Source organism: Meles meles, chromosome 18 (assembly GCF_922984935.1).
Source record: "Meles meles chromosome 18, mMelMel3.1 paternal haplotype, whole genome shotgun sequence".
Classification (NCBI taxonomy): Eukaryota; Metazoa; Chordata; class Mammalia; order Carnivora; family Mustelidae; genus Meles; species Meles meles.
The window spans coordinates 7,476,942-7,504,314 of record NC_060083.1 but is presented as its reverse complement, the minus strand read 5'-3'; the positions used below and the strand labels follow the sequence as shown (position 1 = coordinate 7,504,314).

At 45.8% G+C, this 27,373-nt stretch overlaps 1 protein-coding gene and 1 non-coding gene across 2 annotated transcripts in view; both read right to left on the bottom strand.

The window, feature by feature from the left end:
- The window catches only part of LOC123929356 (myosin-13), a 118,711-nt gene that overhangs the window by 13,123 nt on the left and 78,215 nt on the right, over positions 1 to 27,373 (bottom strand). The window lies entirely within an intron of this gene.
- LOC123930362 lies at positions 18,637 to 18,763 on the bottom strand. The gene has a single exon (XR_006816075.1). It is a non-coding gene; the product is annotated as a small nucleolar RNA SNORA25 (small nucleolar RNA).

Genomic DNA, 27,373 nt, shown 5'->3' with positions numbered 1-27,373 from the left:
CTAAAGAAGCCCAGACCCAGGACTGGCAACATTTAGAGTTTAACTGTAGGTACCCTTTGCTTGGGAATATCTACTCCCAGGCTTAAGCAGGACAAGCCAGACTCTTCTCTTGGAGCTGGAGATCTCCCCGGCTGTGCCCATTTTTCAAGGTCCAGATTTTGAGATGAAAGTCTGCTGCTTTCCCTGTCCCTCTGCTTGAGGCATATTCTCCGGATTGGGGGGGGGGATTTATCAATGTTACCCCCTCTGCATCTCTCAGCCTCAAAAATCCTTGCACCCTCCCGTGTAATAGCAAACCTTGCTTTACCTACGTGGCGCTTGGTCCTGAGGCAGAGAGAGAGCAAAACGGAGACAGCACCAGTATCCTGCTTCAGGTTCTAAGCCAGGTTCTGCCACAAGACCCAGCTTCCTGCTAGCACACTCCATGGCTCCCTCCTTCCCCTTTAAGGGTTCTTATCTATATGTCAGTAACTCCATCACGACGATTTCAGATTCTGCTAAATTCTGCATTTTAAAATCTGGCTCTGTGAAAATTTGCAGGAGAAATGGCTTCTATTTTTAAAGGGGCTGATGCTTTCCTTTTTTTTTTTTTTTTTTTTTTTTACTCCTGATCATTTTCAAGTGAAATTTAAACTTAACAAAGCAGTTTTGAAAGCCCAGCTGCATGATGCAGCCCCTGGAGCTGGGTCAGTGTTTCACCAAGTGGGGCGTCACTCCCGCTGGTGGCCTGGTGGTTCATTAGATAATTGTAGGGGACACGGGAATGAGCATGTACAGGGATGCGAAGTTGAATGCATTGATGGGTACCAAACTTGGGGTTTCACGAATATCTTTGCTGGCAGCAGGTGAGGGTGAAGCGCTTGGGTTAGCTCAGAATTGATTTAAAGAAAAATGTCAGCAAACGTGTTACGGTATTGGCAGGTATTTGTATGCAGACCTGGGAAGACTCATGAAGGGGGCGGGGGGCGGGACTCTGGCAGTTTCCTGTGGCTGCTGTTGACAAATGATGACAAGCTTGATTTCCAGCCCCGCTGATTTATTCTCTTATAGTGGTGGAAGTCAGGAGTCCGAAATCAGCTTTGGGGGGCTGAAGTCAAAGCGTGGGCGGGACCATGTTTCCTCCAAAGGCTGTAGCGGAGAATGCGTTTCTTGCTTCTTCCTGCCTGCCTGGCGGCTGTTGATACGCCTTGGCTTGCGGTCACATCATTCCAACCCGTGCACCTCTGATCACGCGGCTTCCTCCTCCTCCTCTGTGTTTAGTCAAGTCTCCCTCTGCCTCCCTTTTATGAGGATACATGTGATAACATTTAGGGACCACCCAGATCATTCCAGGGTCATCTCCCTGTCTCAAAATCCTTAATAGAATCACATCTGTAATTATTTTTTAAAGATTCTATTTATTTGAGAGACAGAGTGCATGAGCAGTGGAGAGGGGGAGAGAGAAAGGGAGAAGCAGATCCTCTGCATAGCAGGGAGCCTGATGTGGGACTCGATCCCAGGTCTCTGGGATCATGACCTGAGCCAAAGGCAGATGCTTAAACAAGTGAGCCACCCAGGTACCCATATCTGCACTTTGTTTGTTTATTTGCTTTTGGCCAAACCAGGTAATGTATTCATAGGTCCCAGGGGTGAATTAAGATGTAGCCGTCTTTGGGGGAAAGGAGGCAATTTATTTAGCCTACCATGGTAGGCATGGAAAGTTTGGGGAGCACAGAGCAGGTTAGGAAGTCAGACTCATACTGGCCAAATTCACACACTTGAGGCCATCACCCCCTGTTGCGGAACGGATTTTGTCCTCTGGTCCCCCCTTCTCCTCACCAAATATGCCAGAGAAGTGGGAAACGGGGGAAGGACAATCATCTGGGGCCATTTGGGGAAGACTTACATGGAGTCTTGGGAGTGACCTGGGACCCATTCATTCACCATAAGCTGAGACTCTAAGGGTTTGATTCACTGGGGCGTGAACTTGAGACAGGCAGCCACCTTAGAAAACACGAAATTTAAATTGCTCAGGTTGAAATGAGCGTTGTTTTACTCCCTGCAGATCACTACCTCGGGGCCCCATCTCAGATTGGCGCTGTATTTATTTAAATTGCTTTTAAAAATGTTAATCACTGAATGTTAATAAACAAAGTAATTATTCTTGATTTTCTTATGGGTTCCATTTATTAAAGGGAACTGATATTATTCATGACTTCACCGGGAAGCACGAGATCCGATAAGGAGGCTAATGCGCGCTCGCCTTACGAAATTAACGAAAACGTTTTCTTATTGCATAATCAGTAAATTGGAAACGAGATTCTCACATTTCAGGGAAAGGTGCCTTCACAACTTCTCACTCAATCTGATTAGTGCATTCACAGGGAGCGCTTTCTCTTGGGAGACTTTCTGCAAGGAGGGTTTACCAGCTGAACTCATGTAATTCAGCAAGGTCAAGTGTGCCAACGGGGGCGGGTGGAGAAGACGGGCTATATCCCCAGCCGCTTTGATCCTCCAGTCCGCCTGCTCTCCACCCCCCTGCCCACCGCCCACCCGCACATCTGCACTGGCCTGAGATCTTTCTGGTTCCAGTGGCACCAGCAAGTGATGTCTCCTTTGGCCAAGCAGACAAGAGCAGACCGAAGGAGCCAGAAAGCTCTCGGGGAGAGGCACGGCGATCTGCAGCTGGCAGGAAGAGGAAGCCAGAGGAGTGGGGCGGTCAGCTCCTTCTCTGAGCAAAACCCTTACAGCCCTGGCAGGAGGCTGGTTCCCAAAGCACAGGCTAAAGGGGTGGCCTTTCTTGGAGACTGCTCTTCTGGGGGCTCAGTAGGGGGAAGGAGAGATGCTGACTCAGATCCATAAGGACTCTCCATCGCTTTCATGCTTGGCCCCTGCTTCCTAGTAAACCGGGTTCAAATCACAGTGCAGAGTCTTCTCCCTAAATGCGGGTCCTTTTTCTTTTAAAGATTTTATTTATTTATTTATTTGAGACAGAGAGTGCGTGCACACAGTAGGGGTAAGGGCAGAGGGAGAAGCAGATTGCCCCCAGACGGCTTGGGGCTCCATCCCAGGACCCAACCCAGGACCCTGAGATCATGACCTGAGCCAAAGGCAGACGCTTAACCCACTGAGCCACCCAGGCGCCCCAATGCCATCCTTTTATATAAAAGGCGCATTGTTAGAAAAGAGAGGAGAGCTTTCGTCAGACACAGAGCAGACCTTCTCAAGAAAAGAGGATGGGGTCATACAGAGGCTGGGATCCCAGGTTCCAGAGACAAAGTGCCAATCAGAGCTGGTCAGAGACGTGAGGGGAGGGACACCTTGCTGGTTTGAGTCACAGGAACTTTCACTAGTGACCAACAGTTCAAAGCAAGGAAAAAAGGTCTCAAAACATTAAATCAGGAAAAAAAGAAGCTTAAAATGAACACGACATCCGTTTACTATGATAGATGATGATTAATCTTATGAATTATGGATGTGGCTATAGAATTTATCTCAAAATTTTTCACAGGTGTTCCCTTAACTGACCGTTGTGTTTATGATAGGCAGCAATTAAATAAAATACATTTATTTTTGGACTTAGAGTGTTAAAAACAAAAGGCTCTCAAGTCCCATGGGGGGACGGACTCAGTGACTGTAAAGGTCCCTTACACTTTCCTTGAGGGCAGAGCTGTGAGGTGGATGGAACGTGGGCTCTGGCATTAGCCATGACTTTGAATCAAATCCCGTCACTCCCCCACTGTGTAGCCTCGGGTTGGTCACTTCTCCCGTGTCTTGTTCTTGTCTACAAAATTGGCGATACCTCCTCCCTTCTGAGGTGGTTGGTGATGACCAGATTGAAGGACACTGGGCAGGTACCCAAGCCCCCCAGTGTGTGCATCAAAGATCCCGGTCATAATTCCAACTCGGATCTCCCCATGCCTTCCTTCCATCCCCTGCCTGACCCTGCTTCTGCCTGGCTTTTGCAAGTGGACACTGACCACGTACGTGTGGGCACCTTTGGTTTGAGAGGCAGGAATCCAACAAGAGGAACCCCAAAAATGCCAGTATACGAAGGGCTTGAGAAGATTTGCAGGAGAAATTTGAAGAGCCTTGTCCCATGGACCACTTTGCTTGTCACACCAGGTGTATGTCCCTTGGGCACCATCTATGCAGTCCCTCCCCAGGGATAGAGAACGACTCTGTGTGATGGGAGGGGAAGAAGCGGTGAGCTCCCCCTAGTGGCCATTGCCAAGCACGCAGTCAAGGGCCTAAAGGGGCTACCGAATCCCTTTCTCCACAACCACCGGCCTCCATCCTTGTCCCCTCTTTAAGCCTGCTTTCCAAACCTGGCCACGGCCTCTCCCTCCAGGGCAGAGATCATAAAGTAGAGACGCATGGCTCTCGTGGCCAGCACAACGTGAAAGGACCATTTTATCACGTGCCGATACTGAACACATCTGATGCGGCGTTCAAAATCCAGATTTCTTTGAAAACATCAGCAGGTCTGGCAACACCCAGCTGTGCCCCTGCGCTGGTCAAGGGCTGTTTACCAAACAAACAAACATCTCTGCCCTCTTGGAGCTGCAGGTGTGGTGTGGGCGGGGAGAAACCACTGTCTCGTAAGGTTATGATGCATGGTTGGGGGGGTGGATGGGGGGGGGTGGGACCACGAAGGGCTACAGGGCACTGGGAGGACACAGGATTTTGCTCACAGTAGGTACAAAGCCCGTTTCGAGAAGGCATGGGACAGGGCCTGGTAACGTTTGACTAGCATTCTGGCTGCTGTGTAGTCCCTAGGGCTGGGACCGGAAGCAGGAGCCTGCTGTAATTCAGGCAGGAGGTGAATTAGACGAGCACGGCGTTAGCCCAGGAGACTGAAGGCAGCTTGGTGAAACAGAGAATGAAACTCCCCCCATTTCTCTCGATTTCCGCTCCCACCCGGGGCAAAGGATTCCTGGTAGAAGCCCCCATCAGCTGTTAAGTCTGGAGCAGATGGGTCTCCCTCAACTTTTCCACAGAGGGGTTAACCCCCTTTCCCCCAAATCTCAGTGGGCAGCCCAGCTTTCTGCAATTCCCGGCAGGTCACTCAGCAGGACCCAGAAGAGTACCAGCTGTGCATGGGCTGATGCCAACCCCAGTGTGACTCAGGATCAGTTAACCATCAGTCAGCCTTGGTAATGAGCTAGGCTCTCTCTGGGGTTTTCTACACACTCTTCTCTTTATTCTCTTAGACGATGTCTTCTCTCCTCCCAGCTAGCCCGTTCTCAGCCCACACAGGGCTCTCTCCAGAACCTCCTTGAGCCTGAGGTCTTTACCAGGGCTGCCTCTCCCAATCAGGACTCAGTGACCCATCCATCTGACACAGGGCTGGGGTCGGGGCACAAGCTTGCAGGAGGCATCACTCCTATGGTCGTGCAAACATAGATGTGCACCCTAGGAGCCTCCCTCACTGCCCCGAGTGCCAGTCGTGGCTGTGGTCCCTCACGTGGGAACACCAGGAAGGGGGCATCCGCCTGGCCCACTATGCCCGTGAATCCCTTTGCAGGTGTGGTTATAGGTTAGACTGAGCCCAAGGTTCCCAGAAACTGCATGGCAATAAGATGACAACTCTTATTTTAAGTCATCGAATCCTGGGGGGATTTGTTACATGGCAAGACGCCATGAGAATAGCCCGTAACCTTAAGGAACTTAATAGCTACTTGGAAATCCAGGAAATGAGGGACTTAACCAAGTTAATTAGACAGAACCAGCAGGTAAGCTCTTATCTAGGTGAACATAGTGACTATCCCTACCCACGCACCCCATCTTCCCTGTCCCATCTGTTCCTATCCCCCCCCTCATTTTGATTGCCCCTCCCCAAATCCTTGATTCCCATCCTGTGTCTGCAATTTACTACAGGGCTGACACTTGCTGGAACCCTCAACCTGCTAGGACCCTAAATTCACGAGCTGCCTGGTCTCCCCAGCTTCACTTTGAATATACTGCAGAGAGTGGAGTCAAGGCTGTTTAGACCACAAATCGCTGGTCCTGGCTCCTGGTTCCTGGCAACAGGCATCCCATAAATTTTCTACCAAGAGACACATCCGTATAATTAGACCAAAGATATTGCAGACACAGACATATGTAAAGAGAGCGGGGCTGGGAGAAGGGTACCATTCATCAAAACCTCATCATAAATTCAAGTTGAAGGGCTGAAAGGAAACAAAACATGGACACTTCCCAAACCCAGCAGCTGGACCTTGTGCCGAAATCCCGAAATCACGGCAGCTCAACTCAACATCTGGGAGAGAATAAAAAATAATAAAGATTTAAAAAGAACAGACGCTGGGCAATTACCAGTTGAAGTGCGGAGCGGGAATATAAATTCTCCGAGAGCCTACAGACAGAAATATACATTGGCACGCGGGTCTTAGGACTGTGAATTTCATCCAGCTGTCGCCACTACTCTTTTTTATTGTGGCTAATATTTCGTTCGTAAATGCACTTTCTAAGCGATGAACATAATTACGTTCAGGTTGACATGACCTGAATTAGGGTTTTACCACATTTTACTGACTCACCATTGGCAGCGCGGGGATGTTTCCGGAAGGACCCTGGTGCTGAGCAGTAGTACAGAAGAACGTTGGGAAGAATGTTATATGCAGACTTGAGAGACCTAGGTTCAAGTCCCGCCTCCCCCACTTAATTGTGTGGAACCTTTTCTCTAACCTGCTACACTTGCGAACAAATCTGAAAATAGAGATAAAGCCTGCTCTATATTTCAGTGTATATAGATATATAGGTAATTTATCTTCACATCTCTTGCCACATTGCTTTCAGCTTCTTCTGTGCAGAAATGCTTGTCCTGTTTGTTTCTTTGTTGGTTTGTTTCTTTGTTATTTTCTGTGAGTAAGCTCTGTACCCAACTGGGGCTTGAGCTCATAACCCTGAAACCGGGGATTTTCTTAGTCTTTTTCCTTTACCACCCCTCCCCTCCCACGAAATGTTACTGCCACAGACATTGTATGTCCTTGCATTTGGTACATAAAAAAAGGGGCCAGATTCTTCCAGCTCTCCAGACCCAATTTTTGCCCCCTTGTTGGCAGAATCGCCCCAGTTGAGAATGTCCTTCCTAGAAGAGTAAGTCCATTTTCCTCGAACCGGCAATATAATCGTTCTTGGCTATGAGCGAATGCGCCTTCCTGTTAAGGTCCTTTTCTGGGAGTAGAGCCCTTTCGCTTGCTGCTGGCAGCTTAAGGCACAGATGAAGACGCATGGAAGCGTGTGAGGCTGTGGTTCTGTCAGGCTCCATAATGATTCCTCTGAAACTTAGCGACTCAAGACCCACGTTGATTTTCACTTTCTGGTGTGTAGCTGTGTGGTGCTCTGGCTCAGGGCAACCGGCAAGCTTCAACTGGGATGTTGGCCGGAGCTGACAAGTTCCAAGTACATTCACTGATCCCTGGCAGGACTGAGTTCTTCAGAATCTGTTGGACAATGGACCTCAGTTCTTTGATGGTCCCTGTCGGGAGGTCCCTGTGGCTTCTTGCTTCATGGACCTTTCCAAAGAGCAGCCTGGGACAGGGGAGCTTCCTCCCTCCAAGAGGGACAGGGAGAGATAAAGAGTGGGAGGGAGGAAGGAGGAGGTACTGTGTGTGCAGGACAGAAGTCACGGTCTTCTGTGACCTGATCTCCGGAGTGACTTCCCATCCCCTTTGCTGTGCTCTGTTTCCTGGGTGGGTACCAAGAGGTAGGATCTTTGGGAACTACTTTGGAAGCTGCCTACTGCCATGGGCAAGCTAAAATCAGAGAACAGAGGGGTCACAACCATCAGGCCATGGGTGGTCTAGGTAGGGTGGAGGCTTGACCATCAGGCCGGCGGCTGGGGACCTGTCATGAAGGCAACACCATGGGCCAGACGCAGGAGGGTGCTGAACAGTCAGGCAGCTGGGGGAGTCAGGTGTCGCATCGAGTAAGGAAGGATGCCCCAGACCCTGAGAGCATCCCCGCTCAAGCAGCCTAGGCTGCAGAGATAAGTCAGGACAGCAGGAAAATGTTAAAAATCTTGGTAACATCGCTCTGAGCCAGGAAGCTTCTTACATACTGTCTCCCCGATCAAGATAGATCCTAGATCCTGGGGAGTCCAGGGCTCGAAGGTGGGAGCTGTGAACCTCTTTAGGAAGTTGAATGAGGCAGTGTAGTGGCCGAGCCCAGAGCAGATGGGGAAGTGGCACGGGGAAGGTTCTGCAACCAGGCAGATGGGCTAAGCCCCGCAGCCCAGCCATTTGCCAGTTGTGGGACTTTGGGCGAGTTGATTGACCTCAAACCTGAGTTTCCTCTTCTCTAAGGTGATACTTAACCCACAATAAGGCTGAGAAAATGAGATGCTGGAAGCTTCCTCAAAAATCCCCCATATAGTGTCTGCTGAAGAGAAAATAATAAATGTTTATTATTGTTATTATTATATAAAGGTAATGCGTTTAGAGAGGGAAATGAGTCCAATCTTTAAAATCAAAGCAACACCAATTTAAAAAGCCTCATCTTCTCTGGTGGAGAAGATAAGATCTAACTCAGTTTCATGCTTCCTAATAAAGGGTGGCAGGCAGTGGTCCCATGGCCATTTTAGGCCAGGCATTGGGATTGGTGCCTTATAAGCCTACCTTTATGTTCTCCTCCCAACCACAGAAGTGAACAAGTGATAGGAGTTATTATTCCCATTTAACAGTCGAAGCCGCAGAGATCAGAAAAGTCAAGTATGTTGCTCAATCATGCAGGGAACATGAGTCAGACTCAGCAATTGAACACAAACCCTTTGGGGTCTGAGTCGAAGACTTTGTGAAGACCAGGGATCCTGTTTTACCTGAGAAACCTGGTTGAGTGGAGAAGTTAACCAGAGCCTATCTAGCCTACTCGTGGTCCAAGGAGGAGCTGCTGGGAGAATCCAGATTGTAGAGGACAGGACAAGGGTCAACTCCCAGGTCAGGGGAATGATGTTTCTAGCCAGGAACTTTTGGGAAAGGAGGCATTTCTCCTTAGGGAATTGGAGTCAGAACCCAAGATAGTAGAGAACCACCTTATTAATTCATTACCATTAAGGTCTCCCCTGAGAAGGAATGCGCCTTACCTAGAACAGATATAAATTGACAAAAGGTCTCCAGAAGGCTTCTGGCCTTCCTGGGAGGTTTTCGTTAAGGATGGGAGAGTCTAGGGCGCCTGGGGGGCTCCATCAGTTAAGCATCTGCCTTCGGCTCCAGTAGTGATCTGAGGGTCCTGGGATCGAGCCCCACATCAGGCTCTCTGCTCAGCGGGGAGCCTGCTTCTCTCTTTCCCTCTGCCTACTTGTGCTCTCTCTCTATCAAATAAATGAATAAATAAAAATTTTTAAAAAAGGATGGGAGAGTTTCTAACACTATTTTTCAGATACCCAGATACCCACAGCTCCCATCAGGACTCCTGTGGATGAGTAAGCGTCCAACGTCAATGTCAGCTGTGGGTACAACCGTCGGGGTTCTTAGATGCTGGAAAGTCTAAGCAGAAAGAGATTTCCTCCAGGGTACTGTGCCATTTGCAACATGTCCAAGAAGGCTGGAGAGCCCAGTGCAGGCATCACACAGCCAGGAACCATGTGGCCGATGACCACGCCACAGGACTTCCCTGTCTTAAATTCTGCATTAAAGGTGTCTGGGATGTACTTCAGGATAATAAGGAGAGGGGAGAGCATGGCCTGACATGAACCCCTGTTGAAACCGGAGCAGGTAAATGAGAGGGCTTGTTTTGTTTTGTTTTGTTTTTAACTAGTCTGTTTTTAAAAACAGATTTTTAAAATTAAAAAAAATTTTTTAAAAGATTTATTTATTTATTTGACATACAGAGGTCACAAGTAGGCAGAGAGGCAGGCAGAGAGAGAGAGGGAAGCAGACTCCCTGCTGAGCAGAGAGCCCGATGTGGGGCTCGATCTCAGGACTCTGAGATCATGACCTGAGCTGAAGGCAGACGCCTAACGTCTGAGCCACCCAGGCACCCAACTACCATCTAAATTTAGAAGGTTTTTATCCCCCAAAGAAAACCTGTCCCCAAGGGCAGTCACCGCCCTTCCTCTTTCCTCCTCTCTCCAACCCCCGGCAACCAGTAATGTCTGTCTGTCCCCACGGATTAGCCTATTCTGAACATCTCGTATAAAGGGAATTATAGAGCATGTGGTCTTTCATAACTGGCTTCTTTCACTGAACATAGTGTTTCCTGGGTTCCTCTATGTTGTAGCAAATATCAGGGCTTCATTCTCGGTATTGAATGACACTCCGTTGTATGGATAGATCACATTTTCTTTGTCCATTCATCCGTTGGTGGACACTTGGGTTGTTTTTATCAAGGCCCCGATGTCTGAATCGTGGTGCTATGAACATTGGTTAGAAAAGTTATCTGTTTGAGTCCCTGTTTCCAGTACTTCTGGATATATACCTAGGACTGGAATTGCTGGATCATATGGTAATTCTATGTATAGCTTTCTGAGGACCTGCCAGACTGCTTCCCACAGCAGCTGCGCCATTTTCCATTCCCACCAGCAAAGCACGAGGCTTCCAACTTCTCCACATCCTTGCCAACTCTTGTTATTTCTGATCCTAGCCATCCTAGTGGGTGTGAGTGGTATCTTATTGTGGTTGGGATTTGCATTTCCCTGATGGCTAATGATGTGGAGCCTCTTTTCATGGGCTTATTGGCCATTTGTCTATTTTCTTTGGGGAACTGTCTATTCAAGTCCTTAGCGCATGTTTAAATGGGATTTTTGAAGATATTTTTAATTGAGTTTAAGGATATTTTTAATTGAGTTGAGAAAGGAGTTGGTACTTCTTTCTATATTCTACAAGTCCCGTATCAGGAAAACGATTTGCAAATATTTACCCCCATTTCGTGGGTTGTCTTTTCGCTTTCTGGAGTGTGTTGTGTGAAGGACAAACGTTTTAAGTTTTGGTGAAATCTAACTTACTTTTCCATCTAGTGCCTATGTGTTTTTGTGTGTGACGTCTAAGAAATCATTGCCTAAACCAACTTCGTGAAGAATTGCTCTTATGTTTTCTTCAAAGGGTTTTATAGTTTTTGCTTGTTTGTATCGGGGGATGATCTATTTTGAGTTAGTTTGAGGGTATGATGTGAAGTGGGGGTCTGCATTAATTCTTTTGCATGTGGTTATCAGTCCATGTTGGTATACATCGAGAATTTTCCACAATAAAAGCTAAACATAAGGAAAGGCAATGACAAAAAAAAACAACAACTATATATTGGGTAGAAACTCTCTGTAATTACTAATAACAAACCACTTAAGAATGGCTTCCACAATATGAATTTGTGCATTTACTTATTTACTTTAGGTAAAAGAATTCCAGAGGAAGGTACAGCTGATGTGGCAGTCTGATCATCACTAACGAACCAGTATCTTATTATTTGTTTTGGCATTCCTCTACATGGCCCGCATGCTCAGGGTTGCCTCGTGGTCACAAGATAGCTGCCGGACCACCAGCCAACACATCTGTGTTATGAGCAGGCAGGAAAAAAAAAGCGATTATACCTTTTTAAATAACTTTTCCTGGAACCCATTTAAAAACCTGTGTTTAGGGGCGCCTGGGTGGCTCAGTGGGTTAAAGCCTCTGCCTTCAGCTCAGGTCATGATCCCAGGGTCCTGGGATCGAACCCCACATCGGGCTCTCTGCTCAGCAGGGAGCCTGCTTCCCCTCTCTCTCTCTGCCTGCCTCTCTGCCTACTTGTGATCTGTCTGTCATATAAATAAGTAAAATTAAAAAAAATAACCTGTGTTTACACCCCAGTGGCTACTCTTATAGTGGGGACGGGCACATCAACGTACTTGTCAGTATAAGAACCGGAAGTTCAGTGTCCATGTGTGGTTATCGAGTAGCCAAAGCACCAGGCCATGATGGAGAGTGTCAGTTGTCCACCCCGTATCTAGTCTTTGGGATCTTTAGTGGCAAGTAAGATTGTGGGATTATGAGCCCAGGATTGCCAGAACTTTCAAGTTTTAGAAGCTTCAGTTTTACATTTTGTATGAACGCTCCAGATTTTTCAGTGTTGGCAACCAACGAACCAAAAAAAAAAAAAGAATCTTGTCTGGGCCAAACACCATACATCTGTGGTCCATATTCCGTCTCTGTGCTGCTCTTTGGCAACCTCTGCCTTCGGGTGGACATCAGAGCCCTCTAGACACCTGAAGGGCACAGGGATGGCATTACATTTCCTGTGTGGCTCTGAGCCAGCGGGGGGAAGTCACGAGGAAAGAGGTTTTGGCTCAACTCTGGGAAGAACTCCATCCGCAGAGCTGTCAGAAACAGAAGGAGCTGCCTGGGGAGGTAGGAAGTTCTCTGTTTCTGGAGGTGTTTGAGCAGATGCTGGAGAACTGCTTGGCAAGGACTCCAGAGTCTCCCCAGCAACCCCAGGGGTGTCTGGGGCTGGTAGAAAATTGTCCTGATGACGAATTATGCAGCGGTGACATGCTGAAGGAGACCCCCGCAGGGGAGGGGGAAGGCAGGATGCTATGCCTCTGGGTTGTTAGGGTGCCGGGCAAGCCCACCAGCGGTTGTGTCCCTGCCCTCCAGAGGACAAGGAAGGGAACATGGGAAATGCCTTCACCATCAGTGTGGCCCCTGTTAAGTTTAGCCTGCAGGGACAACGAAGGTGGACTTCCCAGATACTCACAAGCGTGATTTGACTCATCTCCACCAACCGCTGATCGTACAACAGCTATGTGGCTTCTTTTAGGGAGAATGATGCCGGCTGTTCAATGCAATTTATTTACTCATTCATGCTTTCAGGGCTGGCGTCTCGGGCGCACACCCCGTGCAGGTGTGCTGGGACTCGTATCCAGAAGGACGCCAGGTTTGGCTTAATGCCCTTCTGTCCTCTGAAAATTCTTAGTCGCTTTTGAATGAAGGGCCCCACATTTTCATTTTGTACCGGGCCCTGACAATTAAGTGGCCTTGTCCTCTATACTTTTACTCAGAAGTACAGAAGAAACGTGCAAAGCTTTGAGTTTACAGAGTCTCACACAACGTGCTCACACTCTAGTCGGGGAGATGGGGAGACAGGTGAAGGTGAGAGGTGAGCATGGGAATATCTGCTAGTGACATACGAGGTATCTGTAAGAGGGACATCTGACTTAGACAGGGATGGGGGCAGAGAAGGCTATTCAGGAATCCAGGTCTGAACTTCAATTGCTGGTGCAAATTTCTTCTTCCATTCATTCATTATAGGAGAATGATAGGCAGGCACATGGCTGCTTAAGTAGGGACTACATTTCCCAGCATCCCCAGCAGTTAGTTGTGATCACATGACTAGTTATCACCAATAGAATGCAAGGAGATGATGAGGGCCACTTCTGGATCTGGACCACACAGCATCCCCGTGTGCCTTCTTCCTGCAAGTGGAAATCTACCTAAGGAGGTGAGCCAGCTTCGATCATTCAGGGGACCATGGGGGTCTGGAGGCAGGTAGAGCAATAACTGGAAGGAACCTGGGTCCCCAAATGACCACTAGGAACAGAGCTGCCCACTCACCTGGACAGCTCATCTCAGAACTTACTACATGAGCAAAAAGAAGTTTCTACTCTTTAAGCTGTTACATTCTGGGGCCTCTTTGGTAGCCTATTCCAGCAGGTGCAATGAGTAAACAGTAGTTCACTATGTGAAGAAAGGAAGAGGAGGGACTGTGAAACACCCAGTTGAGAGAGAACATAGCTCATTCAGGGAACTGGGAGTGTTTTGGGATACCTGAAGCTATGGCTGTTGGTGGGGCAGGGCTGGGCTGCTTTAATCAAATACTTTGGACAGGGGGCTGAGGCATCAGATAAGTATTCTCACAAGAGGCTGGGAAGTCTAAGACCAGGGGGCCTGCAGATTCAGCATCTGGTGAGGGCTCCCCTCCTGGCTTAGGCACAGCCACCTTCTCACTGTGTCCTCGCAGGGCATGGGGAGAGAGCTTTGGTCTCCCTTCCTCTTCTCATAGGGGCACAAATGCCATCATGGAGGCTCCACGTGAATGACCTCATTTAACTCTAATCAGAGCTTCAACATGCAAACTTTTTTTGGGAGTGGGAAACACAAACATTCAGGTCTTACTTGGCAAGGAGAAGGAAGGCAGGGCTGTATCTTCATCCTTGTGTGCCAGACAAGGGGCAGTCGTCCTGTGGGCTGCGGGGAGCCAAGCAGGGAGCGGCCTGATGGGATTAGCTTCTCGGTTTGCCAGCTTGAGTTGTAACCTGCACATTTTAAAACTTATTTAATTTATGAGATATTTCAGAAGACTAGCCAGGAATACAATAAGCATTCATATACCCTACCACCTAGCTTGAAAAATACATTACAGATAAAGCCCCAGTACCTCTTTCTTGATTCCATCCTCAACTTAATTTTTTAAAAATATTTTATTTATTTATTTGACAGAGAGAGAGGTCACAAGTAGGCAGAGAGGCAAGCAGAGAGAGAGGGAGAAACAGGCTCCCCACTGAGCAGAGAGCCCGATGCAGGGCTCGATCCCAGGACCCTGAGATCATGACCTGAGCCAAAGGCAGCGGCTTAAACCACTGAGCCACCCAGGCGCCCCCAACTTAATTTTTTTGTTTGTTCGGTTGGTTTTGGTTTTGTTTGCTTTCTTAAGATTTATTTATTTATTTGAGAGAGAGAAAGAGAGAGTGAGCATGAGTAGGGAAACGGTAGAGGGAGAGAATCTGGAGCCTGACATGCGGCTAGATCTCATAACCCTGAGATCGTGATCTGAGCCAAAACCAACAGTCAGATGATTAACCGACTGAGCCACCCAGGTGCCCCTGGTTTTGTTTTGTTTTGTAAGGGCAGTTGGATAGGGCAAGAATGGAACCAGAGCCGGGGCGCCTGGGTGGCTCAGTGGATTAAGCCGCTGCCTTCGGCTCAGGTCATGATCTCAGGGTCCTGGGATCGAGCCCCGCATCAGGCTCTCTGCTCCGTGGGGAGCCTGCTTCCTCCTCTCTCTCTGCTTGCCTCTCTGCCTACTTGTGATCTCTCTCTGTCAAATAAATAAATTAAAAAAATAAATAAAAAAAAAAAGAATGGAACCAGAGCCTGCATCATTGACTCTCTGGTGTGTCCTCATGCCAGACACTATAGGTACCCATACTGAGAGAAGCAGCCATGGCTGGGTGGGGGGAAAAAAACCAACAACAACACTTGTGCATTCCCAGAATGAGGAAATTCCCTTCTGAGACCAGGTGCAGCACGCTGGAGGGGTATGTGTTTCTGCAGAGCAAATACAGGATGTGATGGATATTTGTAAAGAATCTTCAGCCACCCCCTACTTCTGATCCACGTGTAGATAAACAGTGTGGTCCAAAGAAGCCGGAACTCTGTTTCGGGAAGCTTTATAGATCTGAGATGGATCCTGAAGGACTGGAGGTATGGTGGTCGTCCATCTTTTCATTCTTCATGGCTGTGACTTTGGAAGAGAAAGGAGGGGACACTGGGAGTAAACAGCTGGTGATGATGGTGATGTTGAGGAGGATTTTATTTCCCTGGGCAAGAGGCCAACACAGTGCAACCTGAGGCTCCTGGCAAAGGACAGAGAGTGCCACAAAGTTAGGGAAGACTGTGTTTGGCCGATGGCATCAAAGGGCATCGAGAAAAAACTTGTTACAGGATGCAGAGTGGACAGCTGTTGTTTCTGTCTGCTTAACATCCATTTATCATCTTCGTTCAACAGCCTCTTAAGCTTTGAAGGGAAGTCATCCATCTTCAGCTCATAATCTATGTGGCCAAAGCAGTCCGATCCTAGCCTGTGGCACCCAAATGAAGTCTATCCAAATCTCAATAACTAGTTCAGAGATGGTCACATGACCCTATCTAGGTTGTTGCTCTTGTTGCTGACACTTTGCTCAAATGATTGGGAATGAGCTGTGCTTACTTTCTCTACTGGAGCAGCCAAGATGGTCAATTTTATGTTTCAAGCTGATGAATGCCACCTTGATTTAATGAGACCAAGAATGAAGCCAACATAGCAGAATGCTGAGCCTGATGAGAGGGAGGGAGAGAGAGAGAGAGAGAGAGAAGTTCCTGAAAACATTACAGCACCTGGAGTTGGCTGTACCTGAAGCTAACCCTACCCCTGGCCTTTTTAGTTATGCATGACACTATTCTCCCCGCCCCCTTTGGTTTACAGTAGTTTCAGTTGACTTATTACCACTGATGGTTGAGGAGAAAATGGAAAACAGGCTTTGTAAAATAATCCAAAACAGGGTAATAGAGACAGTGTCATTATTCTTGAGCAAAAATAGAGACAGCTGGACCAGAACTTTATGGCCTTACATGTCTATCTCCCAATGCAAAGGGCACAGGGAGTGGATAAGCCAAGATTTTCATGTTACTGAAAGAAATTTGATTTCATAGGGCATCTGGGTCGCTCAGTTGGTGAAGCGTCTGCCTTCAGCTCAGGTCATGATTCCAGGGTCATGGGATCAAGCCCCACATGGGGTTCCCGGCTCAGCAGGGAGCCTGCTTCTCCCTCTCCCTTTATTGTTTCCTCCTGCTTCTCCTTTCTCTCTCAAATTTTAAATGAAATCTTTAAAAATATATAATTTCATAAGCATCACTGTCACATGGATTGAATTCATAACAAGGCAATGTCAATGGAAGGCTTTATGTTGTTTAAAAGACGTAAACCCAGTAGGAAGTCTGAAAAGCGTGTTGCATCTCCTGCAAAGAAGGTCTGTCCATCAGTGTTAAGAGCTTTGGGGTCAGGACTAAAAAGGAGAACCACTGACACAAGATCCCACTCTACCTCCCCCCCACCCCCCGGGTCAGAGGAACCGTCCAGAGGATGCTTTCCTAACACGTGTGACAAAAGGCCACAAAACAGGGTTTTCACGGGGAATTCCACTTACCAAAACATAAGCTGGAATTCTCCTTTTGCTAAAGTTTAGAACATCTGATAAATTATTAGTTTACTTTGCTAACAGTTTCTCAGAACACAGGAGGAGGTAGCAATGGAAGAAACCATTCTTTTAATTTTTTAAAAAAGATTTCATTCATTTATTTGAGAAAGAGAGTGCATGCTTGTGCATGCACGGGAAGGAGGGGCAGAGGGAGAAGGAGAAGCAGACTCACCGCTGAACTCGGAGTCTGAAGTGGGGCTCGATCCCAGGACCCTGAGATCACAACCTGAGCTGAAGTCAGACGCCCAACCCACTGAGCTACCAGATTCCCCTGTTCTTTTAACTTTTTGAAAACCACTTTCTTCCTTGAATATAAAAGGGAGCTTGGATAATTGGATGTAAAATTGCATAAAGTGATGGTACAACAGCAGCCACTTAAATATCAATTTGTCAGGTATAAGTGAGGGGAGATGTCTGCCAGATGCGGGCCAAGTATTTTGTGAATAGGCTCATTTACTCTCCACCGTGATTTTAAGGGGCGCCTTCCAGTATGAGCCTCATTCCACAGATAAGGGGACAGAGATGGAGCCAAACTGAAAGAATTCCCCAAACCAGGCTGGTGTTCTAACCAGGATTCGAACACTGCCATCTGGATCCTAACTGTGACAGTATGTTTCCTATTTCCTCCCATTTAGGTAAATTCCTCATTTTATTTTACGCTTATCATTTTGTGGCTCTTTTTTTTAAAAAATTTTATTTTTTTATTTGAGAGTGAGAGAGACAGAGTGTGAGCGAGGGAGCACGGGCAGGGGGAGGGACAGAGGGAAAAGCAGGACCCCACTGAGTAGGGAGCCTGATGCGGGGCTCCATCCCAGGACCCTGAGATCATGACCTGAGCCAAAGGCAGACGCTTCACTTACTGAACCACCCAAGTGTCCCTTGTGGCTTGATTTTTCCCCTTCTTCTTCTTTTTTATTTTTTAGTAGTTTTTTGGTTGGTTTGTTTGTATGTTTTTCAGTAAGCTCCACACCAAGTGTGGGGCTCGAACTCAGGACCCCAAGATCCAGAGCTGCGTGGGGGTGCCTGGGTGGCTCAGTGGGTTAAGCCTCTGCCTTCCACTCAGCTCATGATCTCAGGGTTCTGGGATCGAGCCCCACATGGGGCTTTCTGCTCTGCGTGGAGCCTGCTTCCTCCTCTCTCTCTGCCTGCCTCTCTGCCTACTTGTGATCTCTCTCTGTCAAATAAATAAAAAATAAAATCTTAAAAAAAAAAAGCTGCGTGCTTCACGGATGGAGTCAGCCAGGCACCCCTCCATTTCCCCTTCTACTTGATATCATAATACAACACTTTTCCCATTAAAAAAACCTCTTAATTTTAAAAAAGATTTTATTTAAATTCAAGTTGGTTAACATACAGTGTATTATTTAAAAAAGATTTTATTTAAATTCAAGTTGGTTAACATACAGTGTATTATTAGTTTCAAGGGTAGAATTTAGTGATGCATCAGTTTTCTATAAACCCCGTGCTCATTCCATCAAGCACGCTCCTTCATGCCCATCACCCAGTTACTCCATCCCCATCTTAATTTTTTTAATTAAAAAAAACACACAAGTGCAAAGTAGAGACTAATCTAAGGCAAACCCATGAACCCATCACACAGCTTCAATAATTAGCAACCAATCTTGTCTCCTCTGTTCACTCCCCACTCCATTATCCAAAGCAAATTGCAGACAGCACGTTATTTTATCTGTAAATACTCCAGCATGCAATTTTAGTAATTTCTCTTTCTTTTTTTAACTGCTATCTCCTCAGGAAACCATGGCACTATTGAGTAACTCTTACATCCTATGGAGAACTTCAATATTTGGTCACAGCGTTAAGAGCTCTTGGTTTCAGTCCCCAAATCCCTCATTGAAATGACCTACGTAATTTCTTAATATTATCAGAATCCAGTCTGCGCTCAGATTTTCCTCATGTAAACATTGCTATAAATGTCCTCCTTGATTTGGTTCTGAGGACACGTCAGAAAGGATGGGTGCGTGGTGGGGAGGTGTCAGAAAGCTTGAGACAAGGGCGAGACAGCGAACAAACAAGAATGTGCCCCAAATTTCTGAAAGTTCAGTAGAAAGAGATATATCTGATTCCATCTCCCATTGTGCTGTCCAGTGTGGTGGGACTAGCCACACATGGCTGTTTACATTTAAATTAATTAAAATACAATTTTAAAGTCAGTCCCCTAGTGGTCAGTGGCCATGTGTGGTTGGTGGCTACCATATTGGACAGGACAGACACAGGACATTTCTACCATCGAGGAAAGTTCTGTTGGACAGCTGGTCTACAGGAGTCAAAGAAGGGATGGTACTTACAAGGAGGCAACAGACTCTAGATAATTTTGTTTAAACCTGCATTTATAATTGTGGAAGGTCTTAGAAGAGGTCAGCATGCCCACATGGGGAACTTGACCAACTTAACATTCAAGAGGAAGCTGGATACATGCCTCAGGTCTCACTGCTCATTTAACAGTTTTAATTGAACAATCTCCACTTTGCCTTGTGCCAACAAGAGGTTTGCTTTATTTTTAAACTTAACTTCCTTTTCTCAAAAGAAAAAAAAAGAAAAGAAAAAAAAACCTACTCATGCTCGGCAGTGGAAAAACTGAAGTTAGCCCAATCTTATAAATATATCAGCTGTGTCCAGCCACTTCCAGTTTAAAATAGCTTCATTTCAAGGAAACCTTCTGGCACACTCAGGTTGGTATTTTCTATGGTAGTCCAATGCTGATCCCCTCCTCTGGGCTCTGGAAGAAGAGGAGAGCTTTGTCCATTGGTGCTCCTTCCCTTCCTCCTTGAAGTCCTTTGTGTCTTCTCCAAGAGTCTCCTTGTGGGAAGTGAAGGAGAACCTCTCCTTTCTCTGCCAGGCTGGGCTTCTCTGTTTGATCCATCCCTCAGTGTCTGGAGGTAGTGGCCCACTTGAGATCCCAGGTGGGATTTGGCTGTGATCCTGTCTTTGGTATAGGCAATGACCTTGACAGTGTGTCTATCCAAGGTCCTAGGCTGGGTGGATCTTCAAACGCAGGTGATCAAGCTTTCAGACTCCCAGCCCCTCCAACCCGCAGCAGGAGTCTCCCTCCTTGGTCAGCTGGGCTGTCTTTCCCAGGTCAGCCCACCATTACCCAGGATGGTGGGACCTTCTCATATGGATCTTCTTGTATGAAATATCAGGGATGAGGCACTGTCTTCTGTGTGCCCTAGTCGGTCACCCCACAACTGTAGACACAAGTGAGATGCCAACTGCCAGTTAATAACTTCAGGAAAAAAAGGGTTACATGGGCCCATTCCAGACTCTCTCTTCTACCTCACAGGCACCTCCTTTGGAGTCCTTCAGTTTGAGAAGACGGGTCAGGTATCCCCCTATTGCATGGGGTGGGGGCAATGGTTGAAGTCATTTCTCTTATCTCTTCCTGGTGCTGAAAGCTACTGACCCACTTTAAAAGGGTATATCAGTTATCTGTTGCTATGGATCCAATAACCCCCAAACTTAGCAGCTTAAAACAATAAATAAGGGGCCCCTGGCTGGCTCGGTCAGAAGTGCTTGGGGCTCTTGATCTCAGGGTCATGAGTTCGAGCCTCACGTTGAGTGTAGAGATTACTTAAATAAATAAACTTTTTTTTTAAAAAAGCCCAATTCCTATCTCATATAGGTTCTGAGGGTCTGGAAACCACATGTGGTCTAACTGGGTGGTCCTAGCTCAAGACCTTTCATGTGGTCTCAGTTAGAATGTCGGCTGGGGTTGCTTCACCTGAAGGCTTGACTGGGGCCACAGGAGCCACTCCCAAGATGGCGGCAATCACATGCCCCTTGGCCAGAGATTTTAATTTCTTTCTTCATGGGCCTCTCCAGAGGGCTGCTCACGATATGGGTGCTGACTTTCCCCAGAGCAATTCATCCAAAAGAGAGAGAATGACCATGACGAAAGTGTCTTTTATAACCTAATCTCAGAAGTGCTGTGTTCTGTTGGTCTCACAGAATGACCCTCATATAGTGTTGGGAGGGGAGCTACCTAAGGGTGAGACTATTGGGAGGCAGGGATGCTGGGGATGGATGGAGGCTGGCCACCATGATGAGGTCCATTGATTGTGAGGCTCTGGCTGGGACTCCAACTCTCTTTTAATGTAGCCCTTCAGTATTAAGCAAGTTGTTTTTGCCATGCATGAGCTTTTCGGGGAAAGATCCAGTCATGCTCTCTGCTGCAATTACCTTGTATAACTTATAAAATTACAATTTATTATTATTATATGAGTAACATGTACTCTGTGTAGAAAAGGAAAAAGTACACAGAGAAGTAAAAAAGCAGATAAAAATAATCTCTTAGATCACTGTTCAAAACCAAACTCTGACATTATGGTTTATAGAATTTTTTTCATATGAATGTTTACTTTTACAGAATCTTCCCTGTTTGTTCATGCTTTTAACAATCATTCTTAAAATATCTGTATGTATCAGTGATTCTGCTTCTAAAAATTTACCTAAGGAAATATTTAAGTCCATGAATGAGGAGTTAGTTTCAACCAGTTTTACCCAATATATTTATCCGATAATCTTAATGTGGTTTTACATTTGTTTGCATTTCAGATTTAGAAATATTTCTTCATGGTTTCCGGTTCCAGAAGTTTTTATGCTCCTCTAAGCTTACTTAAGTTAATTTTTAAGATTTTTTTTAAGACTACCTTCTTTGCATTATAATAAAAAAAGATGTAATTATGGCCATTTGGTGCTTCTCTAGTTATTAATTTTTTTCTTCATTTTTGGTTTCTTCTTTTCCTCTGAAGTTTGAAAGAATTTTTCAAGCTGGTCCTGCCACATGAATATTCACCTGTTGTAATTTTAAAATTCTTGGGGCTCCTGGGTGGCTCAGTCGTTAAACCTCTGCCTTCGGCTCAGGTCATGATCCCAAGGTCCTGGGATTGAGTCCTGCATGGAGTCCCTGCTTAGCGGGAATTCTGCTTCTCCCTCTGCCCCTCCCCCTATTCATGCTCTCTCTCTCTCTCTCCGCCAAATAAATGATAAATAAATTAATCTTAAAAATAATTAAAGCAATAAACAGTCTCTTAGAAGCACCCTCCCTCCATTAACCACTGTTCTGAAGTTTGGGCTTATAGTCTTGCAACAAACACGTGTATCTTTAGACCATGCATTGTTTAGTTAATGCAATTTTTCCCTTATGTTAATGCAGTCAATTTGCGTATGCTCTTCCGCGAATTGCTTCTGCCTCCTGCCCAACATTATGTTTGTGACATTCATCTCTGTTGATGGATGTGGCTGCAATTAGTTTCTACTGAGCTGTATGTAGTATTTCATTGTGTGAACACACCACATCATACTCATTCCGCCTGCGGATGCTGAGACATTCCTGGATTCTTGCAATTACAAGCAACACTATTGTGAACATGCTAGCAGACGCCACCCAGGGCACACATGCAAGGCTTTCTCTAGAGCACCCATCCCCAAACTTGGCAGCACATTGGAGTTATGGGAGAATTTAAGAACTATTGAGATGTGGGGGCACCTAGGTGGCTGTTAAGCATCTGCCTTTGGCTCAGATCATGATCCCAGGGTCCTGGGATCAAGCCTTGCATCAGGCTCCCTGCTCAGCAGGAAGCCTGCTTCTCCCTCCCCCACTCTCCCTGCTTGTGTTCCCTCTCTTGCTGTCTCTCTCTCTGTCATATAAATAAATAAATACTCTTTAAAAAAAGATTAAAAAAAAAGAACTATTGAGATGTGGCTCACATCCCAAGACATTCTGATTTAACTGGTACAGTGTCTGATTTCGATCTGGATTTTATTTCATTTTATTTTTCAGATTTTATTTTTAAGTGATCTCCACCCCCAATATAGGGCTTAAACTCATAACCCCAAGATCAAGAGTCTCATGCTCTTCTGACTAAGCCAGCCAGACACCCCTGCTTTGGACATCAGGATTTTATAGATATATTTATATTTATAAATATATTTTGAAATATATTTATAAATATATTTATAAGTATATTATATATTTATAAATATTTATATTTATATTTATAAATATAAATATTTATATTTATATAAATATATATAAAATATATAAATATAAATAAATATATATATATTTAAAGATTTTATTTATTTATTTGACAGAGATCACAGGTAGGCAGAGATGCAGGCAGAGAGAGAGGAAGGGAAGCAGCCTCCCTGATGAGCAGTGAGCCCGATGCGGGGCTCGATCCCAGGACCCTGGATCATGACCTGAGTGGAAGGCAGAAGCTTTAACCCACTGAGCCACCCAGGCGCCCCTTTTTAATATATTGTAAATAGATTTATTTCTTAGAGAGAGAGAGAGAGCAAGCACACACACAAGCTGGGGGAGGGGCAGAGGGAGAGAATGTCAAGCAGACTCCCCACTAAGCACGGAGCCTGACTCGGGGCTTGATCTCAGGACCCTGAGATCATGACCTGAGCTGAAATTAAGAGTTGGCTGTTTAACTGACTGAGCCACCCAGACACACCCAGACTTCAGGATTTTAAGAAAGCAGGTTCGGCACCATTGCCTTAGTGCACATCTGCTTGGGCATGGAATTCGCATGGAACTGGTGGGTGATAGACTAGGTGGATCTTCTGTTGTAGCCAATATTGTTAAATTGTTTCTCATAAGGAATGTGTGCGAGTCCTAGTTGCTCCAGGTCCCTGCCAATCTGTGGTATCCCCCAAGTCAAAAAAAATTTTTTTGTAACAACAATTCTACCATTTGTGAAGGGAGCTATGAATGTAGTCTGCTTTTTTATTTTATTTTGGTTTTTGAGAGAGTGTGTGTACGTGCAAGTGGGGGGGCGGGCAGAGGAAGAGATAGAGAATGAATCCCAAGCAGGCGCTACACTGAGCCTGGGGTCTGGTAGGGCTAGATCCTGCAACCCCAAGATCATGACCTGAGCCAAAACTGAGTCAGACCTTTAACCAGCTGAGCCACCCCTGCTTTTATTTATGGTTTCGTCGCACTCCTCTTTTATCACCCATTTACTGCTACTTTTACTTATCTCGGCCTGTTGCCTTTTCACCTGAGTCTGTTTTTTCCTTCTGATTCTATATTTCCCAGAGGACACGTCTTCTTGTATACGACGGTGGACAGAGGGCTCTCTCAGTGGTTTGCTTTTCCTTAGGCCTCCAATCCCCCATCTGCTTTGCTTTTATCCTTCTCTGTTTATTCATAGACCCCCATGCTGCTTTGTTCTCTTAATTTGCTTTTTTTAAAAAAAATTGCCGTGGAGTTGACATCCAATATTACGTGACTTTCAGATGTACAACACAGTGAGTAGACAAGTCTGTATGTTATGATATTCTCACACGTATATCCCCCACCTGTCATCACATGACGCTGTTACAGAATCATTGACTATGTTCCTGACGCACATTTTATCCCTGTGACTTATTCTTTGCATGACTGGAAGCCTGGAGCTCCCGCTCCCACCCCCAGACCCTCTGGCAACCACCAGTGTGGTCCCTGCACTTATGGGTCTGTTCCTGCTTGCTTGTTTGTTTCTTTGATCTCTTAATTTGCTGTTGAACAAATGTGATGTGATGTTTGTCCATAAGTAGGAGGTAAATTGCCTGTATTCTTATAGGGGTCATGGCCCCATGTCCTTCCCAGCCTGTAGCTGAAGCGAGGCTTTGGAAGCACAGACCTTGGTCCACTTCTTTGATAAAACAGACTCTTCATTGGGTCACCAATGGCTGTACAAGGTGACATCTTCCTCTTTCTCCCATCATAGGCTTTGGGGAGAAGATAGATTTCACTGGTGCAGCACCAAGTCTGCCTGCATTAATGGTGGGGCAGAAGAAAAGTAAAATGCCAGTGACCTTCTCAAAAAAAAATGATACTGATAATAGCATCAGTGGATTAACCACCCACAGAGGGCCTGGCGTGATGACTGTCAGATTGCAAACATTTAGTAAGTGGCAGCTGCCATCATCATTGGTATTTCATGAGGGTCATGAATTGTTATGTCTATGTTATTGACATGTAGCCTCATTACTGTTCATCATACTGGGATGTAAGTTGCAACAAAAGTAGAGGTATCTGTCCATTTTGTTCATTTCTCTATCCTTACCAACTAGGAGAGTGCATGTGCCATGGGAGGCGCTCAAGAAATATTTATTGGATGAATGAGGTTTTGAGAATTTGGAGAGGCTATCGTAGAACTTGCTTACCATGTACCGATTTTTAAAAAAAGATTTTATTTATTTATTTGAGAGAGAGAGAGAGAGTCCATGAGAGGGGCAAGGGACAAAGGGAGAAGCAGACTCCCCACTGAGCAGAGAGTCTGATGTGGGGCCGATCTGTGGACCCTGGAATCATGATTTCAGCCAAAAGTAGACATTCAGCTGACTGAGCCATCTAGGTGCCCCACCCTGTGCCATTTTGAATCAGAAGTTGGCAGTGTTGTTCATAATAGCAAACAATTTGAATCAACCTATATGTCAAATAGCAGGGGTTAGTTGAATGTGAACAGCACGTCATAGGCTGGAATGCAATGTCCTTTTTGCCAATACTGCTGTGCAATCTCTTTGATGAGGGAAATGTTTACTTATATGGTTGGAATGAAAAAAAGGGGAGTTACCAAATGGTATGTACAGTGTGATCTCAAATATAGATGGGAGTATATATAGAAAAACTGAAAGTCAGTTTTGATGATTCTTTGCATTAAAGCCTAAGAGGAGTGGGCCCCTGGTGGGCTCAGTCAATAGACTCCTGAGACTCTTGACCTCAGGGTTGTGAGTTTGAGCCCCTTGTTGGGTGTAGAGATGACTCAAAAATTTTTTTAATTAAAAATTAAAAAAAAAAGTCCAAGAAGAATGTGTTTGACTGGCAGATCCTAGGTCATGGGTCTACAGTCTTGCTGTAGGAGAAGCTGGGAAAGTGGGGTTCAGCAATGGTCAACTCTGCTTTGTACTAGTGCTTACGAGAGTGTGGGGTTCTCAAGATGAAGAGGTTCAGATGCTGACCCACCAAGAGGAATTACTGGTGTCTATGTCCTATCCCCATATTGGGGGCGATCAAAGAAGCAAGAAGGGATAAGGTTGTTTTGTCAGAAGATGACAGACAGTAACATTGCTTCATAATCGTTTTGCTCTGGACTTTGCCAGAACAAAGAAAAATGCACAACAATTTTTTAAAAATTTATTTATTTAAGTAATCTCTACATGCCACATGGGGCTTGAACTCGTGACCCTGAGATCAAGAGTCACATCTCTTCCAACTGAGCCAGCCAGGCGCCCCACAACAAATTCTTTAAAAATGAATTAAAAAAGGAAAAGTGTTTGAAAAGAGTCTGGTTAATTCAGTTCAACAACTATTTTCAGTCTGATTAAAGATCGAAAAATTCTTTAAAACATTTAAAGAAAAAGGCAGAAGACTATCTTTTTTATCATAGAGGCAGTGAGGGATTTTCAACATCAAATACGAAAAGCATAAACAAGAAAGGGGAACAAAAAAACCCCTGCTAGATTAGAATCTAAATGTGAAAACTTTGTTGTCAAAAAGCACCATAAATAAGGCAAAAAGACGAGTCAAAGGTTGGGAGAAGATATTTGTGTCCATGTAACTAGCAAAAGATTCGTGCTTAGAATATTTAAAACAATTTCTACAGAGCAGAAGGAAAGAACAACAACAACCCAATAGAAAAACGGTCCCTGGAACATTGTTTCATTTGTTGCTGCATGAAAATTACCCCCAAACAGCAGTTTAACACAAGGAACATTTATTGCCTTACAGAAAGCTAGGAATTCAGAGGCGTCTCAGCTAGGTAGTTGGAGGAGGCAAGATGTCTCCGAGGTACCTTACTCACTTCCAAATTTATCTACGAGGCTGTCTTCTGGAGACCTCGGTTCCTTGCCAGGTGGGCCTCCCCAGAGGGGTCCTCACAGCATGGCAGTTGGCTTCTCCCAGGTTGAGTGATCCAAGGGAAGGGGAATAATCAAGATAGAAACTGCAGTGTCTTTCAGAACGTAATCTTGGAAGGGACATACCATTTCTTTTGCCATGCACCCCTAGTTTCGTAGACCAGCCCTGGCACAAGGCGGGAGGGGACCACACAGGGGTGTGACCACGTGACAGATGATTGGGGCCATCTTGGAGGCTGGCTAGCACAGTTACAACTCATCTCCTAGAAGAAGAAACTCAAAACCACCAATATACTTAGGAAAAGATGCCCCAGGGCGCCTGGAGGGCTCAGTCTGTGAAGCATCTGCCTTCAGCTCAGGTCATGATTCCGGGGTTGTGGGCTCCAGTCCCTGTAAGGCTCCCTGCTCAGTGGGGAGCCTGCTTCTCCCTCTCACTCTCCCTGTGCTCTCTCTCTCTCCCAAATAAGTAAATAAAATATGTTTTTAAAATAAAAGTACAGAATGTAAGGGAATGACGTAGTCCTCCTTTTGGAGGTGGGAAGAGGAGGAGAGTGGGCCTTTAATGCTATTTGAGACATCCTATTTCCTCTAAAAACACACACA